This window comes from Procambarus clarkii, chromosome 35 (genome assembly GCF_040958095.1).
Source record: "Procambarus clarkii isolate CNS0578487 chromosome 35, FALCON_Pclarkii_2.0, whole genome shotgun sequence".
NCBI classification, from domain to species: Eukaryota; Metazoa; Arthropoda; class Malacostraca; order Decapoda; family Cambaridae; genus Procambarus; species Procambarus clarkii.
This window is the reverse complement of record NC_091184.1, coordinates 13,788,990-13,801,489: the sequence shown is the minus strand read 5'-3', so window position 1 is coordinate 13,801,489 and position 12,500 is coordinate 13,788,990. Positions and strand designations below refer to the sequence as shown.

Here is a 12,500-nt window from a genome sequence, read left to right as displayed (position 1 = left end):
TGAAATCTGCCGAGTTGGTGAAAGAAGACTAGAGATGATGGCTCAGCTAAAGGCTCGAGACGAAGCTTTGGGGGAGGAACGGCCCCAAACACCTGCCAGTGAGGGTGAGCACCTGAGTATTGGTGGAAGCAGCAGGGGATCCAGCGGCAGCAGGCACAGCATTAAGCTGGAAATAATGAAGCTGCAGCTGGAAGCACAGCAGCGCAAGGAAGAGCGAGAAGCAGAAGCGCAGCTGAGGAGAGAAGAGGCACAGCAGCGCAAGGAAGAGCGAGAAGCACAGCAGCGCAAGGAAGAGCGAGAAGCACAGCAGCGCAAAGAAGAGCGAGAAGCACAGCTGCGCCGAAGAGCAAGAGCGAGAAGCACAGATGAAGCGTGAAGAGCGAGAAGCACAGATGAAGCGTGAGGAGCGAGAAGCAGAAGCGCAGCTGAGGAGAAGAGCACAAGCGCAAGGAAGAGCGAACGAGAAGCACAGCTACGCAGGGAAGAACGAGAGCAAGAAGTTAGGCTGAGACAAATGGAAATAGAAGCCAACCAGGAGGTGGAGCTGAAGCGAGCTGAACTGGGACTAGGTGCCCCTGCCCCGCCACAGGAAGACCGACGAGTGAGGGAACGAGACCTGCCGGTCTTTGTGCCTAGTGAAGCCGAAAGTTTCTTCGATCACTTTGAGAGAGTTGCTGCTATGAAGAGGTGGCCGAGGGCGGAGTGGGCGGAGTTGGTCCAAGGGAGGCTCACAGGTGAAGCTCGTGAAGCCTTCACTATGCTTGACTTCCAAGAATGCACTAACTACGATGCGGTAAAACGAGCTGTGCTCCGTTCCTTTAAGCTCACGCCAGAGTGTTACCGAAGAGGTTTAGAGAATGTACCCGGTTGCCAGGAAAGTCGTATGCGGAGACGGCGAGGGACATAGAAAGAAAGCTCCTTAAGTGGCTGGACTCTGAGAAGCAAGGTCGGTCGAAGAGGTCAAGGAACTAATGGCCATGGAAAAGTTTATGTCCGTGCTCTCTCCTGAGATCAGGATGAGGGTAAAGGAGGCGGACATAAAGGACCTGAGGGCCGCAGCCGACCGGGCCGACATGCTAGAAGAAGCCCTACGCCCACGCGAGAGGGACAGAACCGACCACCCGCATACGTCGGAAACGATCGGAGTTATAGAAGGACGGATGGATGGAGGACAGGAGCGAGTTCTCCCAAATCCCACCTCTCAAGTTGGAACACCCGAGGATCAAAGGTGCTGTAGAGCCGATAGGGAGAACCAAGCTGAGAGCTCGGGAACTGTTACTGCAGGGAAAGAAACGACAAGTGAGGCGGGAAAGACACAGGGTGTGACGGTCTCTGGAGGCAGTGCTAAGACGAGCGGTGGCGGATGGTCTCCGCCGAGGGGCCGCTGCTACAACTGCGGAATACTCGGACACGTCGCGCGGGAATGCAGACGCCCTAAGCAGCGGGGACACGTTGCTTTAGTGATGTTCGAGGACCAGAGGGCCGAGGGAGTGCGGGATGAACCCGTGCTGAATGGGGAGAAGAAAGTTCACCCATTCATGTGTCAAGGAACCGTAAGGATGGGGGTCGCAGACCCCATCCCCGTGAAGATGCTAAGAGACACCGGGGCTGACTTTACCCTGGTAAGTGAAACCCTGTTCCCCGAGGGTTACGAAAGTACCAGTGTGGGGGTGGCACGGGTGGCCACTGTGGGAGGCCCAGTGAGGATGCCCCTACACCAGGTAACTTTAAATTCCGATTATGGCTGCCAGACCCTAGAGGTGGGAGTCTGTACATCAATGCCCAAGATGGAGGCGCAGGTCATCTTGGGGAATGACGCGTGGAGGATATGTCCTCCCGCATCTCGTGAAAGGCGAAGAGTGCCCAGAACAACACGAGGAGACAGGCGAAGATTTGAACGCCTGTGGGGACGAGAAGGGAATCGCACCGGTGGCGATCCCAGTTTGTACTATGACACCGAGACAACGCGAAGAACCAGGAGGTTGTGGATCTGATGGGGCTGAGGAGTCGACTGACAGCCTGGGAACAGATCACCTCTACGTAGGACCCAGAGAACGAGTGGAGGGCGAAGTAGCCCGAATGGTGAGTTGCAGGTGACCCTCACCAGTTCTCCAGGGGTAAGCCGCACTCGTCCCGGAGAGTTACAGCAGGGGAGGTCCCCGAATTGGTTAGTAAGGCCGAAGGAGGACGTGTGGGTCCTGAGAAGGCTTACTTTCCATTTATCTATATTATATATACCATGCTATCCATGATGAAGGAACGATGGACACTAGGAGCGACCGTGGGAACGGTGATTAAATATGTCCAGAAGTTCAAAGAACGTCTCACTCGAGCGAAGGACTGGCTAGGAAACTCCTGAAGAAGGCGCAACGTAAGATGTCGGAGTGGTACGACAGGAGAGCTGCGCAGAGGGATTTTCAGGCCGGATCCAAAGTAATGGTTGTGCTGCCAGGTAAAGGTAGAGTGACCAGGTCGCGGTTCAAGAGACCATACCGAGTGCTGCGACGGTTGGGTCCAGTGTCGTACGAGATTGGGAAGCCGGATGGACCCCGGAAGAAACAGGTGTGTCACGCAGGCCGCCTGAGACCTTTCTTCACTGTGGAAGGTAGAGCCGCCAAGCAGGACGGAACGGATACCCGAGAAACCCAGCGGAAGACGGGTCTGAGTGTACCGAGGGACCGAGAACTCCCGGAGGAGGAAAGTAAGTGGTCCAGGGCGAACGGCACCAGTCTCACCCGCACTGAGAGTCTGACAAGGATCAAGGTCAAGCACATCAAGGGGAAGGACGACGTAGTGGCGGACGCCCTATCCCGCATACACTAACGAGACATGACTCTTATTTTAAGGGGAGGGGTATGTGACGGAGTTCCCCCCCCCTTATAATTCTCCCACGCCTGCAGTAAGAGTCATGTCTGCTTTTCCCAAGCGTTCTCTACGTTGCAGGCTACAATTTGATATATGGGAGAGAGTGAAGTGTTCTCGGAGAGCCGAGAAATTTGTGAAATAGTAATATTTTGGCCTGTGGTTTAGGCCCTTTAGGGAGCCAAGATGGCGCTTACCTCTCTGATCTCCCGCCAAAACCGTGTGACGTCAGTGGCACCGGATTGGTCACCGCAGTGTGGCACCGGGAGCCAATGAAAACCTCCCTAGTAAAAGTGACGTCACGAAGGAAGGGGGTCCGGCCAGCGCGCCGGGCTGGCGCCATCAGTCAGACACGACACGTCATAGAGGTCGGACGTGCGACGAGTGGTCCTGTCTGTCGGACAGCTGTTTCCCACTACCGTGGATTTACGCGTCACCTGAAGTCCGCCAGTACTCTGAGAAGTCTTCCCTAGTTCATGTGTTGAACCAGAAGAGGGAATTGACGGTTATTTGAGCAACAAGTGCTCCAGTCAGGTACTGTGCCAGTAGCAGTGAAGCCGTGCAGTGACGTATGTTGACGTCTGCGCAATTCACCAGTTCGTGACAGCGTAGTGGCTGACAGAGCCACTGGGTAGCTGAGGAAGAGAGGACTAATTGGGGAACCGGACGACTGTAGCTGAGACGTAGGCGACAGCCGTTGCTGGGAGAAGACGACGGCCAGGAGACCGACTCCAACCTTCAAGAAGTCAAGGAGGAGGACGGACCTGCAGTGAGGAGGCACGGAGACGACGCGCTAAACGGTGGGACGACGAGAGGCTCTGGTAGGACACGACGACGTGTAGTGTGGGGGCGTTCCCGACACGAGGACCAGGAGCTACATCTCGACTCTCATCGGAGGATAGGGTGAAGTAGGTGGTTCTAGTTCCCTCCCCATTCCCCTTTAGTTAGCTATGTTATTTGGCTATATTTCTAGCCTGAGGATTTTATATGTCGTGAGCAAGTCTCACCCATGTCATGGTAAAGCACCAGTGTGCTGGACAGTACTATCAAGAGTACTTGTATTATTCATGTTGATTATTGGTGTGTACAGACACCAAACCAGTGATAAATTTACTGTGTTGTGTATATCTTTCTATAGATTTTGATATGAACATATAGTGGTAAATTATATATAATATTATGCCAGTATTTGGAGGTTAGGCTATGTGCCCAGAAACTATTTATTTTCCATGTATTGATGATTGATTTATATACCATATATATGTCTATGTTCATTCAGTGAATAATCATTTGTGAGTACAGTGAATCATTGCGTTATCGCCACGAGAGAAAGTACTGAAAACTCCAGTGTTAATAGTTCATAATATATTGAGTGAAGAACAATGTGAAGCCATTACAGTGAATCATTGTAGAATTGATTGTAGAAAAGACTGTTTGAGCCTGAGTACAGTGTAACTAAGTAATTCGGTTTATTTGTGCCAATATAGAGTGTGCGAGTTTCTAGTAATATTGGAGAATTTAAAGAAACCGCGCGCGTGAATCTAGCAAACAAGCAAATTTCGCGCGGAGTGACCATTGCGATCAGCTGTTCTTGACACTTGATGAGGAGGGGAGAGTGTTGCCCTCTTGCGGTCGCATAATATCCGTGGGAATTACCGGCCGAGTCAGGATCAGTTGATTTATCATTATTGTGTGGCCTTGTGACATCTTTCATACATTTTAAGTAAAATACAAAACTCTCTTTGTGTTTTTATCATTCCCTCCATTGATCTTGTGGCTATATTACTGGTAAACATAGAGTGATAACAATAAGTACCTGCCTGATTCCTGATCTTTGAGTGTGACCTTGCCAAGGCTACCACTGAATACACCAGTCCACTGATGGTGTTATTGGCCCCTTAAACACCAATTGGCGACCTTGAGATTAACCGTAGAGCCCTATTGTTGGGAGGGCACACGTCAGTCGATGTGATCGAGTCGTGTTCTCACTCTTTCTTAATAAGAGGCCGTTAAGATTGACTGGGAGACTCTCCTGGCGTGCAGTGGCGCCGTGAGGATCGAGGGAAGACCCGCAGGGCTACGGTGAGTTACCTTGAGCATAACTATTGCTTACCCCAGAGTAAGGGTAGAGAATAATAGAGAGGTGAAACCCCCCCAACATTGGCGACCTTGCCAGGATATAGATCGGAGTAAAGGTTGCAGTGGTACTTGGCAGTGGTGTTAGAGATCAGGTGAAGGTTATCACTCGTAGCACAAGATGGAGGATGATAAAGTAGCGAGGTTTATTGACTCTAGAGACGAACAGGTGCTGGAAGAGTGCACCAAGGCACAGTTACAGGCTATAGCGGATCATTTTGGAATAAAGCTGAAATCTGCCCGAGTTGGTGAAAGAAGACTAGAGATGATGGCTCAGCTAAAGGCTCGAGACGAAGCTTTGGGGGAGGAACGGCCCCAAACACCTGCCAGTGAGGTGAGCACCTGAGTATTGGTGGAAGCAGCAGGGGATCCAGCGGCAGCAGGCACAGCATTAAGCTGGAAATAATGAAGCTGCAGCTGGAAGCACAGCAGCGCAAGGAAGAGCGAGAAGCAGAAGCGCAGCTGAGGAGAGAAGAGGCACACGCAAGGAAGCGAGAAGCACAGCAGCGCAAGGAAGAGCGAGAAGCACAGCAGCGCAAAGAAGAGCGAGAAGCACAGCTGCGCCGGGAAGAGCAAGAGCGAGAAGCACAGATGAAGCGTGAGAGCGAGAAGCACAGATGAAGCGTGAGGAGCGAGAAGCAGAAGCGCAGCTGAGGAGAAAGAGCACAACAGCGCAAGGAAGAGCAAGAACGAGCACAGCTACGCAGGGAAGAACGAGAGCAAGAAGTTAGGCTGAGACAAATGGAAATAGAAGCCAACCAGGAGGTGGAGCTGAAGCGAGCTGAACTGGGACTAGGTGCCCCTGCCCCGCCACAGGAAGACCGACGAGTGAGGGAACGAGACCTGCCGGTCTTTGTGCCTAGTGAAGCCGAAAGTTTCTTCGATCACTTTGAGAGAGTTGCTGCTATGAAGAGGTGGCCGAGGGCGGAGTGGGCGGAGTTGGTCCAAGGGAGGCTCACAGGTGAAGCTCGTGAAGCCTTCACTATGCTTGACTTCCAAGAATGCACTAACTACGATGCGGTAAAACGAGCTGTGCTCCGTTCCTTTAAGCTCACGCCAGAGTGTTACCGAGAGGTTTAGAGAATGTACCCGGTTGCCAGGAAAGTCGTATGCGGAGACGGCGAGGGACATAGAAAGAAAGCTCCTTAAGTGGCTGGACTCTGAAGAAGCAAGGTCGGTCGAAGAGGTCAAGGAACTAATGGCCATGGAAAAGTTTATGTCCGTGCTCTCTCCTGAGATCAGGATGAGGGTAAAGGAGGACATAAAGGACCTGAGGGCCGCAGCCGACCGGCCGACATGCTAGAAGAAGCCCTACGCCCACGCCGAGAGGGACAGAACCGACCACCCGCATACGTCGGAAACGATCGGATTATAGAAGGACGGATGGATGGAGGACAGGAGCGAGTTCTCCCAAATCCCACCTCTCAAGTTGGAACACCCGAGGATCAAAGGGTGCTGTAGCCGATAGGGAGAACCAAGCTGAGAGCTCGGGAACTGTTTACTGCAGGGAAAGAAACGACAAGTGAGGCGGAAAGACACAGGGTGTGACGGTCTCTGGAGGCAGTGCTAAGACGAGCGGTGGCGGATGGTCTCCGCCGAGGGGCCGCTGCTACAACTGCGGAATACTCGGACACGTCGCGCGGGAATGCACGCCCTAAGCAGCGGGGACACGTTGCTTTAGTGATGTTCGAGGACCAGAGGGCCGAGGGAGTGCGGGATGAACCCGTGCTGAATGGGGAGAAGAAAGTTCACCCATTTATGTGTCAAGGAACCGTAAGGATGGGGGTCGCAGACCCCATCCCCGTGAAGATGCTAAGAGACACCGGGGCTGACTTTACCCTGGTAAGTGAAACCCTGTTCCCCGAGGGTTACGAAAGTACCAGTGTGGGGGTGGCACGGGTGGCCACTGTGGGAGGCCCAGTGAGGATGCCCCTACACCAGGTAACTTTAAGTTCCGATTATGGCTGCCAGACCCAGAGGTGGGAGTCTGTACATCAATGCCCAAGATGGAGGCGCAGGTCATCTTGGGGAATGACGCGTGTGGAGGATATGTCCTCCGCATCTCGTGAAAGGCGAAGAGTGCCCAGAACAACACGAGGAGACAGGCGAAGATTTGAACGCCTGTGGGGACGAGAAGGGAATCGCACCGGTGGCGATCCCAGTTTGTACTGTGACACCGAGACAACGCGAAGAACCAGGAGGTTGTGGATCTGATGGGGCTGAGGAGACGACTGACAGCCTGGGAACAGATCACCTCTACGTAGGACCCAGAGAACGAGTGGAGGCGAAAGTAGCCCGAATGGTGAGTTGCAGGTGACCCTCACCAGTTCTCCAGGGGTAAGCCGCACTCGTCCCGGAGAGTTACAGCAGGGGGAGGTCCCCGAATTGGTTAGTAAGGCCGAAGGAGGACGTGTGGGTCCTGAGAAGGCTTACTTTCCATTTATCTATATTATATATACCATGCTATCCATGATGAAGGAACGATGGACACTAGGAGCGACCGTGGGAACGGTGATTAAATATGTCCAGAAGTTCAAAGAACGTCTCACTCGAGCGAAGGAACTGGCTAGGAAACTCCTGAAGAAGGCGCAACGTAAGATGTCGGAGTGGTACGACAGGAGAGCTGCGCAGAGGATTTTCAGGCCGGATCCAAAGTAATGGTTGTGCTGCCAGGTAAAGGTAGAGTGACCAGGTCGCGGTTCAAGAGACCATACCGAGTGCTGCGACGGTTGGGTCTAGTGTCGTACGAGATTGGGAAGCCGGATGGACCCCGGAAGAAACAGGTGTGTCACGCAGGCCGCCTGAGACCTTTCTTCACTGTGGAAGTAGAGCCGCCAAGCAGGACGGAACGGATACCCGAGAAACCCAGCGGAAGACGGGTCTGAGTGTACCGAGGGACCGAGAACTCCCGGAGGAGGAAAGTAAGTGGTCCAGGGCGAACGGCACCAGTCTCACCCGCACTGAGAGTCTGACAAGGATCAAGGTCAAGCACATCAAGGGGAAGGACGACGTAGTGGCGGACGCCCTATCCCGCATACACTAACGAGACATGACTCTTATTTTAAGGGGAGGGTATGTGACGGAGTTCCCCCCCCCTTATAATTCTCCCACGCCTGCAGTAGAAGAGTCATGTCTGCTTTTCCCAAGCGTTCTCTACGTTGCAGGCTACAATTTGATATATGGGAGAGAGTGAAGTGTTCTCGGAGAGCCGAGAAATTTGTGAAATAGTAATATTTTGGCCTGTGGTTTAGGCCCTTTAGGGAGCCAAGATGGCGCTTACCTCTCTGATCTCCCGCCAAAACCGTGTGACGTCAGTGGCACCGGATTGGTCACCGGCAGCAGTGTGGCACCGGGAGCCAATGAAAACCTCCCATAGTAAAAGTGACGTCACGAAGGAAGGGGGTCCGGCCAGCGCGCCGGGCTGGCGCCATCAGTCAGACACGACACGTCATAGAGGTCGGACGTGCGACGAGTGGTCCTGTCTGTCGGACAGCTGTTTCCCACTACCGTGGATTTACGCGTCACCTGAAGTCCGCCAGTACTCTGAGAAGTCTTCCCTAGTTCATGTGTTGAACCAGAAGAGGGAATTGTCGGTTATTTGAGCAACAAGTGCTCCAGTCAGGTACTGTGCCAGTAGCAGTGAAGCCGTGCAGTGACGTATGTTGACGTCTGCGGCAATTCACCAGTTCGTGACAGCGTAGTGGCTGACAGAGCCACTGGGTAGCTGAGGAAGAGAGGACTAATTGGGGACCGGACGACTGTAGCTGAGACGTAGGCGACAGCCGTTGCTGGAGAAGACGACGGCCAGGAGACCGACTCCAACCTTCAAGAAGTCAAGGAGGAGGACGGACCTGCAGTGAGGAGGCACGGAGATGACGCGCTAAACGGTGGGACGACGAGAGGCTCTGGTAGGACACGACGACGTGTAGTGTGGGGGCGTTCCCGACACGAGGACCAGGAGCTACATCTCGACTCTCATCGGAGGATAGGGTGAAGTAGGTGGTTCTAGTTCCCTTTAGTTAGCTATGTTATTTGGCTATATTTTCTAGCCTGAGGATTTTATATGTCGTGAGCAAGTCTCACCCATGTCATGGTAAAGCACCAGTGTGCTGGACAGTACTATCAAGAGTACTTGTATTATTCATGTTGATTATTGGTGTGTACAGACACCAAGAACCAGTGATAAATTTACTGTGTTGTGTATATCTTTCTATAGATTTTGATATGAACATATAGTGGTAATTATATATAATATTATGCCAGTATTTGGAGGTTAGGCTATGTGCCCAGAAACTATTTATTTTCCATGTATTGATGATTGATTTATATACCATATATATGTCTATGTTCATTCAGTGAATAATCATTTGTGAGTACAGTGAATCATTGCGTTATCTCCAACGAGAGAAAGTACTGAAAACTCCAGTGTTAATAGTTCATAATATTTGTTGAGTGAAGAACAATGTGAAGCCATTACAGTGAATCATTGTAGAATTGATTGTAGAAAGACTGTTTGAGCCTGAGTACAGTGTAACTAAGTAATTCGGTTTATTTGTGCAATATAGAGTGTGCGAGTTTCTAGTAATATTGGAGAATTTAAAGAAACCGCGCGCGTGAATCTAGCAAACAAGCAATTTCGCGCGGAGTGACCATTGCGATCAGCTGTTCTTGACACTTGATGAGGAGGGAGAGTGTTGCCCTCTTGCGGTCGCATAATATCCGTGGGAATTACCGGCCGAGTCAGGATCAGTTGATTTATCAATTATTGTGTGGCCTTGTGACATCTTTCATACATTTTAAGTAAAATACAAAACTCTCTTTGTGTTTTTATCATTCCCTCCATTTCTTGTGGCTATATTATACTGGTAAACATAGAGTGATAACAATAAGTACCTGCCTGATTCCTGATCTTTGAGTGTGACCTTGCCAAGGCTACCACTGAATACACCAGTCCCTGATGGTGTTATTGGCCACCTTAAACACCAATTGGCGACCTTGAGATTAACCGTAGAGCCCTATTGTTGGGAGGGCACACGTCAGTCGATGTGATCGAGTCGTGTTCTCACTCTTTCTTAATAAGAGGCCGTTAAGATTGACTGGGAGACTCTCCTGGCGTGCAGTGGCGCCGTGAGGATCGAGGGAAGACCCGCAGGGCTACGGTGAGTTACCTTGAGCATAACTATTGCTTACCCCAGAGTAAGGGTAGAGAATATAGAGAGGTGAAACCCCCAACAATATATTATATATATATATATATATATATATATTATATATATAATTATATATATATTATATATGTATATATATGTCGTACCTAGTAGCCAGAACGCACTTCTCAGCCTACTATGCAAGGCCAAATTTGCCTAATAAGTCAAGTTTTCATGATTATTAATTTTTCGACTACCTAACCTACCTAACCTAACCTAACATTTTCGGCTACCTAACCTAACCTAACCTATAAAGATAGGTTAGGTTAGGTTAGGTAGGTTGGTTAGGTTCGGTCATATATCTACGTTAATTTTAACTCCAATAAAAAAAATTGACCTCATACATAATGAAATGGGTAGCTTTATCATTTCATAAGAAAAATTAGAGAAAATATATTAATTTAGGAAAACTTGGCTTATTAGGCAAATTGGGCCTTGCATAGTAGGCCAAAAAGTGCGTTCTGGCTACTAGGTACGACATATATATATATATATATATATTATATATAATATATATATATATATATATATATATATATATGTATATATATATATATGTATATATATATTATAATATATATATATATAATATATATTATATAATTATATATATATATATATATATATATGTCGTACCTAATAGCCAGAACGCACTTCTCAGCCTACTATTCAAGGCCCGATTTGCCTAATAAGCCAAGTTTTCATGAATTAATGTTTTTTCGTCTACCTACCTACCTAACCTAACCTAACCTAGCTTTTTTTGTCTACCTAACCTAACCTTACCTATAATATAGGTTAGGTTAGTTGGTTAGGTAGGGTTGGTTAGGTTCGGTCATATATCTACGTTAATTTTAACTCCAATAAAAAAAATTGACCTCATACATAGAGAAAAGGGTTGCTTTATCATTTCATAAGAAAAAAATTATAGTAAATATATTAATTCAGGAAAACTTGGCTTATTAGGCAAATCGGGCCTTGAATAGTAGGCTGAGAAGTGAGTTCTGGCTACTAGGTACGACTAATATATATATATATATATATTATATATATATATATATATATAATATATATATAACTGAAAACTCACACCCCAGAAGTGACTCGAACCCATACTCCCAGGAGCCACGCAATTGGTATGTACAAGACGCCTTAATCCACTTGACCATCACGACCGGACATAATGAGGTGATAGCCGAGGCTATTTGAACCACCCACCGCCGGCACTCGGATAGTAATCTGGGCATAGCATTTTACCAAATCACCTCATTCTTTGGGGCACACGTGAGGAACACAAATGCGAACAAGCCTGAATGGTCCCAGGACAATATGCAACTGAAAACTCACACCCAAAGTGACTCGAACCCATACTCCCAGGAGCCACGCAACTGGTATGTACAAGACCCTTAATCCACTTGACCATCACGACCGGACATAATGAGGTGATAGCCGAGGCTATTTGAACCACCCCCACCGCCGGCACTCGGATAGTTAATCTTGGGCATAGCATTTTACCAAATCACCTCATTCTTTGGGGCACACGTGAGGAACACAAATGCGAACAAGCCTGAATGGTCCCCAGGACAATATGCAACTGAAAACTCACACCCCGAAGTGACTCGAACCCATACTCCCAGGAAGCACGCAACTGGTATGTACAAGACGCCTTAATCCACTTGACCATCACGACCGGACATAATGAGGTGATAGCCGAGGCTATTTGAACCACCCCACCGCCGGCACTCGGATAGTAATCTTGGGCATAGCATTTTACCAAATCACCTCATTCTTTGGGGCACACGTGAGGAACACAAATGCGAACAAGCCTGAATGGTCCCCAGGACAATATGCAACTGAAAACTCACACCCCAGAAGTGACTCGAACCCATACTCCCAGGAGCCACGCAACTGGTATGTACAAGACGCCTTAATCCACTTGACCATCACGACCGGACATAATGAGGTGATAGCCGAGGCTATTTGAACCACCCCACCGGCCGGCACTCGGATAGTAATCTTGGCATAGCATTTTACCAAATCACCTCATTCTTTGGGGCACACGTGAGGAACACAATGCGAACAAGCCTGAATGGTCCCCAGGACAATATGCAACTGAAAACTCACACCCCAGAAGTGACTCGAACCCATACTCCCAGGAGCCACGCAACTGGTATGTACAAGACGCATTATGTCCGTCGTGATGGTCAAGTGGATTACATAGCAGTACTAGTGGAACCGGAAACCAGTTCAGTTGTTAAGGGAACTGATGCTTCCCAGTCTTTAATTTCTCGCCGTGTT

General features: G+C 49.4%; 1 protein-coding gene across 1 annotated transcript in view; it reads right to left on the bottom strand.

Moving 5' to 3' along the window:
* LOC138371328 (collagen alpha-1(X) chain-like) overlaps positions 1–12,500 on the bottom strand; it is a 50,147-nt gene that overhangs the window by 35,280 nt on the left and 2,367 nt on the right.